The 7690-nt window shown below is 34.5% G+C and overlaps 1 long non-coding RNA gene across 15 annotated transcripts in view; it reads right to left on the reverse strand.

The window, feature by feature from the left end:
- Positions 1-7690, reverse strand: part of LOC147846710 (uncharacterized) — a 156515-nt gene that overhangs the window by 147683 nt on the left and 1142 nt on the right. The window lies entirely within an intron of this gene.

Consider the following 7690-nt stretch of genomic DNA (forward strand, 5'->3'; position numbering starts at 1 on the left):
TGTTTGTAAAAACATTTATTAACTCTTTCCCTGCTAGCTTTTTTAAGTTGCAAACTACAGCCAGCATTTTTGATGATTTTCACCTCAATTGGACTGCCCTTAGAATATTTTCAGATTGGAATATATGACCATAGCCCAGGGGTGGGCAAACTCTGTTCTGGAGGGCCGGTGTCCTGCACAGTTTAGCTCCAACTCTAATCAAAAACACCTGCTTATAGATTTCTAGTGATTTTGAAAACACTGATTACCATGTTCAGGTGTGTTTGATTAGTGTTGGAGCAAAACTGTGCAGGACAACGGCCCTCCAGGACCGAGTTTGCCCACCCCTGCCATAGCCTATATATCCAAAAAGGTAATGATTCGCACTCATCAAGTAATTGCTACTGTTTTTATTTTTTCTTCTTACATTCTTCAGGTGATTTAAAGACACAATCGTTTCGGCAAAATGCCTTCCTCAGTGTGGAAGGCATTCCACACACTAAGTTAATTTTTAATTTTAAATAAATCAAAATTAAACTAAATGTTATTCTAATATTTTGTGCGTTTGGGCGGGTTTTGGACTGCTTTTGGGCTGGAAAAAGTCCCCTAGATCTGGCAACTCTGATTTCCATACTAAATCTCTCACAGAGTTGTCATAACAAAATTGGTGTAGTGTGTTCAAATTTGGAACCAGTTGTAGTTGATGAAGAAATGTAGAGAGAAGCCCGGTAAGAAAAGCATCGAAGTCAATGCATGAGGGGACTATAAATTAGAAATGCAGTATTATTGGTTGTGAGAGAAGTACGAAGACGAAAGGACAGTTGTATGAACTTATTTGACACTAGCCACTAACTACCAAGGCAGTCATTTTTACAAATTTTAATGTTTACAATTTAATAACTTTGTTGAATTATAATATAAATACCTATAATTTCCTGACTTTAACAAAATATGTGTATATTTCCTTTTAACGTTGTTATTTTATTAAAATTACAAAACACAAGAGTTCTGATTATTTCTACCTAGAACAACCACATCAAAATGACTGCATGTATTTCAGTGTCTGCTACTTTTCCAAGTGACTATAGATATGCTTGACTCTGTTGCCTGTCAACTTCCTGCTAACAAAAGCATAACTCTACTTCAGATATACAGTTGAAGTCAGAATTATTAGCCCCCCTTTGGATTTTTTCTGCTTTTTTAAATATTTCCTAAATAATGTTGACAAAGACAGAGCAAGGAAATTTTCACAGTAAGTTCAATAAAAAAAATTCTTCTGAAAAAGGTCTTGTTTTATTTCAGCTAGAATAAAAGCAGTTTTTAATTTTTTTAAAACAATTTTAAGTTCAAAAGTATTAGCCCCTTTAGGGGCCGATCACACCGAATGCACTTTATGCGTTAAAAGGTGCCTCTTTTGAAAGGTTTACAACCGCCTGCTGCGCCTCTCATTTTTGCTATTGCGCGCCATGCGCTCTCAGTTGAAAAAAGTCAACTCTGAGCGGAAAATGTGTGTTACGTCACTCGCATCTTTTCATTCTCCAATCAAATGAAAGCAGAGGCGGGGTTTCAGTTGAGGTACCTGCAGTGTTTGTGTTGTCAAGACAACAACGGAGACTTGAAGATGGAGGAGACACTTGTGGTTGCAATTTTGGGTTATCCAGAGTTGTATGACTTCACAAATCATTAATATCACAATATTACAAATTATTAAAATTATATTAATATCAACAGCAACACTCTCGCACATTACTCAGCTGATTCAGTCATTGCCTAGTGACAAAGCGCACTGCGCTCCTTTCTTTCTTGTCAACCAAAAAAGGCAATGCGGTTCGCCTCGCGTTTTTGGAACGGCGTGTTCGGTGTGATCGGCCCCTTAGCCTACATTTTTTTTCAATAATTTACAGAACAAACCATCGTTAAATAATAACTTCCCTGATTACCCTAACCTGCCTAGTTACCCTAATTAACCTAGTTAAGCCTTTAAATGTCATTTTAAGCTGTATTGAAGTGTCTTGAAAAATATCTAGCAAAATATTATTTGCTGTCATCATGGCAAAGATAGAATAAATCAGTTATTAGAAATGAGTTATTAAAACTATTATGTTTAGAAATGTGTTGAAAAAATCTTCTCTCCGTTAAACAGAAATTACAGGGAGGCTAATAATTCAGGGGCATAATAATTCTGACTTTAACTGTATCTATCAAAACAACATATACAGTGTTGTGAAAAAGCTTTTTCCCCTGCTTGTAGAAGTGTATAAGATAAAGTGAAACGGGTGGTCTAATGTAGCATAACTATACATTTATAGGCTGTAATAAAAAATATAAAAAAGTTTAGGGTGATGACAATCAGGCACATGCTCATTCAGGTCTCAGAACACATGCCCTTTTTTCTCTTGGATAAAAAAATGCTCCACAAAAATGAATGAAAGTGCCCCTCGCTCAATTGTCCACCTTATCGCACCCCCGCTTTTCAGTTTGCAGCGGGGTGACAGATGACAGATATTCAAAGCTTCAATTTAATATCTCAATAGAAGCTTTAAATGTAAATATGATGTCACAATATGACGTCTTATACGGTCAGAATGCCTGCTTTAATTCTATAGAATTCTGGTAGTTGAACCCTGGTGCCTAGACTGCAGCTCCACACAGGAAGTTTGGGCAGAGGAGAAATGGATGTGCCCAACTAAGCCTGCTTTTTCTCAAGTTTTTTTTTCCTTCACTTTCATCAATTGGTGAAGTTTGTTTCTCCCCACTGTGGCCACTGGCTTGCTGGGCATTGTAATATTGGTACATTAAAAGCGCTATAGAAATAAACATGAATTGAATTAAAAACTAAAAAACCATAGAGTGGCATGCTGGATGCTTCATGCACTCAACTGGTGCAGCTTAAATAATGTAGTAGAGGAGGCGGCGGGGCTTTCAGACTGTTGTTGAGTGACAAAAGAACTTTATAAAGTTCATACACTAGACAATTGAGTACACAGTAAGTAAGTACACAGTGTATTGTACATCATTTGGGACAGCTAAAAATTCTTCTCACCAAATTCTGACAGTTTTCCTGTCATCCGTGTCCACAAAAAAAGGATTAGGGATGAAAAAGGACTGAATGAAGGGAGTCTGACTGAGAGGAGAGAATGAACACGACGCCAAAAAGGTCATGTCCCAGCAACCATCCCGCCTCAGGCATTACTCATTAGCCTAGCATCAAGCTAAGTCCAGTGACAGTGATGACCTGAGGGGGGATCAAATCAGAGAGCAGATTCACCGCAGATTCACCACATCTCTGAATTTTACCATGATCTTCCACTGAAATCCAGCTGAGGGCTTTAAGTTAGCCACGAATAATGACAACCTTGAGTTTAAAAATGAGCAAACGTGATCCAGGTCAATTAAGCGGAAACCTTTCAAAAACACGACAGAATTCTCAACCTCCAACATGCAGCATAAATTGCATTCCTCTAAGATGAATAAAGTAACTCAAAAAGAAACAGCCTTCAGAAAAGGAAAGAGTCAATCTTGACTAATCAAGAGATCTTAAGACGACTGAATTAAGTTTAATAATATCCTCTTTTCTGGCACCAATTAAATTCTTTTTAATTTGGCTCTGCCTTTTGGCTTTTTGGAACAGCGTGAGCATGTTCTGCTCTCAGTGGGCGCCATTCACTGATAAATGTGCTGAAGTGCTCTTATGTGCGCAGAGAAGATTTGCACAAAAAACAGGTGCACACCAAGTAACACCTGGAGTCATCCGTCAGCCTCCTCATTCATCTCACAGTCCCAGAACTATCCTGAGCTGTGACATGAAAGGCAGAAGACAGAAGAAAAGTCTATTTCATGCTTTTCAAATCCCTCCAAAAACAAATGGGGTGCCGCTGAAACATTTACTATACTACTGTGAAATAACTGTGATTTACGTTCCCTGCATAAAAAGATATTAAGTATGAATAAATAGCTACTTTAGAAAGGCTGTCAGAAGAGATCTTTTTTTTTTTTTTTTGAATAGTGTAGTTTTAACATCTACCAGCAGGGACACTGATATCCAGACAATCGGTCACAGCTAGGGTTGCTCTTATCTGTATTTATGTTGATGAATCTATATTAGTATGCAGAGCTGCATGCTAGCTGCATAATGAACGTCCGAAACATCTATGTATAAAGAGAGGTTTAATATAAATATATAAGAGATATTTCAAAGGGAAAATATTCAAAGGTTTAAGCTCCCCACTTTTTTTAAAGAGTTATTTTATTCATCAAGGGTTGAATTAAACCAAACTAACATTTATAATGTTAAAAATATTTATATTTGATTGTTTTATTAAACTTTCTATTCATTAAATAATCCTGGGCAGAAATATCACGATTTTAACAAAAAATTGAAGCAGAAAATTGAAAATTGCTGCTTTTGCTGTAATCGTGATCAAATAAATGCTGAATTATCTTTTAGTGGTTTTAAATCATATCTGTTAATTTAGAGGTTAAAACACATGTTAGTTCTTTTAACATTCAGTAAAAATATTAAACACAACACATTCTAATTTATGAGAATTAATTAAGATCTAGAACATATACACACACACACACACACACACACACACATTATCCACGTTATTACATATTATATACAGATATTTTCATCTTTGTCCTGTCTCCACCATGCATTGAAATTATTTTTCCCTTTCAATTTATTATTCGTTCCCAATTCGTACATTTATGGTCCTCTTTCCTTCATCCCGCTATAATAAATGAGGCTTTAGGTAATCTAATGTGTTATAATTTATCATACCCCTCACTGTTCTTACAAATCTGGCTCCATCTTGCATCTATGCTTCATTAAACCTCATAAGCTACAGGCGCCGCTGAATCCAAAGTGGATCCTCTACCTGTTCAAGCATGTCCAATTGGTTTGTATATCTTATCGTTTATAAATGAAAATGAGGGATGTATGGATCTACTGGGAATCGGCAACATATAAAAATGGTAGAAAAATCTCATTCATATCACAGAATGGGCCTCTGTGAAAAATGGGCCTGTACTTCCTCTGTCCTATTGAACCGAATGCAACAATTTACAGCAAATGGATTTATGAACGATTCATGCACAAATTTATTCTGCTCCTGTTTCATGAATAAGAGCCCATGTGTTTGCCCAAGGGACCTGAAAGAAAGATCAGATCAACCCAAAAGCAGGTTTTATCAGCATTTAACACCACCTGCTCCCATCACTGTTGGTGTCGATACTCTGCTTCATCATAACCGAAAGCCGCAAGGTGTTTGAAAGAGCAAAGAAGAATTTGATATTATAATGGAGATATATTTTGCAACCGCAATGACTACAGATGAATAAATAAGCATTGCATCTACTATAACAAGGCTTCTTTGTTAATGGCCTTCTGCAATTGATACTATGGGCCCACTTTATATTCAGTAGCCTTAATTATTATATACTTACATTTAAATGGATCATTTGGTACAATGCACTTATTATTATTTTACACATGCATGTTTTAGATTGTACTTACATTTTTATTGCATCTGTAATTAACCTCTGTAATAACATGTATTATTATTTTATAAGGGAGTGCATCTGCATAACATACAGCACCTGACAAACGACTTATCGTCAATCCCAGTAGTAAGAGCAACAAATAATATCTTGACTTCTATAGATCATTTTAAAAAAAGTGGCAGAAGGTAGATTTTTTCTATGAATTGTCTTTTGAACTGCATCCCAATCACCACAAATACTGCAGAAGACCTATTGGAACCCGCATGGACCCAAGATGCTCATGCAAATCAGTCAAGTTTGATGAAGGAAAAATCATGGTTTGGGGTTACATTCAGTATGGGGATGTGCGAGAGATCTGCAGAGTAGATGACAACATCAACAGCCTGAGGTATCAAGACATTTGTGCTGCCCATTACATTACAAACCACATGAGAGGGCAAATTCTTCAGCAGGATTTAGTCTAAGCAAAGTCAGACATTACTGTCCTAATTAAATAATTAAAAAATCAAGGCATGATCATATTTTATTTTAATAATAATTAATATTAATAACACAGGCTGATGCTGCATATAAAAAAGCAAAAATAGTGGTGACAAAATCTTTTGCAACATTACAAATGCATTTACAGACTTTTTTTTTCTTGCTCAGCAAATCAGAATGATCTCTGAAAAATTACATGACACTAAAGATTATAATGATGGCAGCCAAATCTGGAGCTTATCTCACAAAATAACTAACAATAACTGTCCAAAAACTACTACACTCAAATTTATATGTTATAGAAAAATTTTAAATACAAGGTTTTTTTTAAAAAGTGGAAAAAATCAAGAGAATCAAAACTTTTTTTTTGAAAAATGTAGTTGAAATTTTGTAGGTTGTAATTTATTTTGCAATAATTAGCTTGACTTTAATTGTATTATCTTTCAATTTCTAAAAATGTTTGTTGACATTTGGTGAATGATAAAATGTTAATTTAATAAATATATCTGTGTAATAAATCTGTTTTGTTTAAATGCATCAAAATACATTGTCTATATTCACTGAGAAATGGAAAAAAAATATTTTCAAAATGGGGTGTGCTCAATTATGATGAGAACTGTGTATAATTATCATTATATCATATTATTGCTTATTAGATAAAGATTTGATTATTAATGATTATTTAATATTTTTATTATGTTTTTATATTTTTATTACTATTTTCCTATATTTATTGCTTTATTATTATATCCTCCATTTCCCCATGTTGTTATGATCTTAATAATGTGTGGATTCAACACTTGTTTTCATGAGTAAAAGAAGGTCTGTATTGTCACTGGACAATGTTATAATGTGGTAATTTTCCATTGCTGTTGTTTGTGGCAAAATAACACTTTTTGGATTTATCCTGATCAGATGAAGTCTGAGCATTAAAACACATGCAATAAGATTATTTAATAAACTCTGCTCTTTCTTTATCATTACTTCGTCTTCTGCTCCTCTCTAGCTTTCTCAGTTAACTTCTATGTTGATAGAAGGTTGTTAATTCAGTTGAATACGGGTTAACAAGTTTGGGTATTGGGCGGCTCCGCTAAATTATTGTCAGGATAACCAGGATACCCATTTCCGACTTTTGTTCTTAGGCAATATTATACATACATATATAAATAAGCTTATAAAAAGGGCAGGTTCTGTTGTGGGATGTGCACTACCTACCATAGAAGAGATTGCACATGATCGAATGCTGGACAAAGATGTCAGTATAATGAATCACGATAGTCATCCTCTTTTTGATACAGTCCAAGCGTGTGCAAGCTCTTTTAGTACAAGATTAATTCAACCCCGGTGTTACAGAGAAAGATACAGGAAGTCTTTTTTACCAACAGTGATCAGATTGTATAACCAAAGTCATACCAGATGAATTGTGCTGAACTGAATTAGATATTAGATATGGACAAGTGTTTACTCATTGTTTTTAGGAACTAAGGTGTGCAGTATGAAATGTAATTTTATTAGTGTTTTTATATGTATATGTAACTTATTTATCTATTTTTACTATGGAGAGCTCTGCTGTGACATGTGAAATTCCCTTTGGGGATTAATAAAGTCAAACTTAACCTAACCTAACCTAACCTAATATATATATATATATATATATATATATATATATATATATATATATATATATATATATATATATATATATATATATATATATATATAT

The sequence above is a fragment of the Danio rerio genome, chromosome 1 (genome assembly GCF_052040795.2).
Source record: "Danio rerio strain M-AB ecotype USA chromosome 1, GRCz13ab, whole genome shotgun sequence".
NCBI classification, from domain to species: domain Eukaryota; kingdom Metazoa; phylum Chordata; class Actinopteri; order Cypriniformes; family Danionidae; genus Danio; species Danio rerio.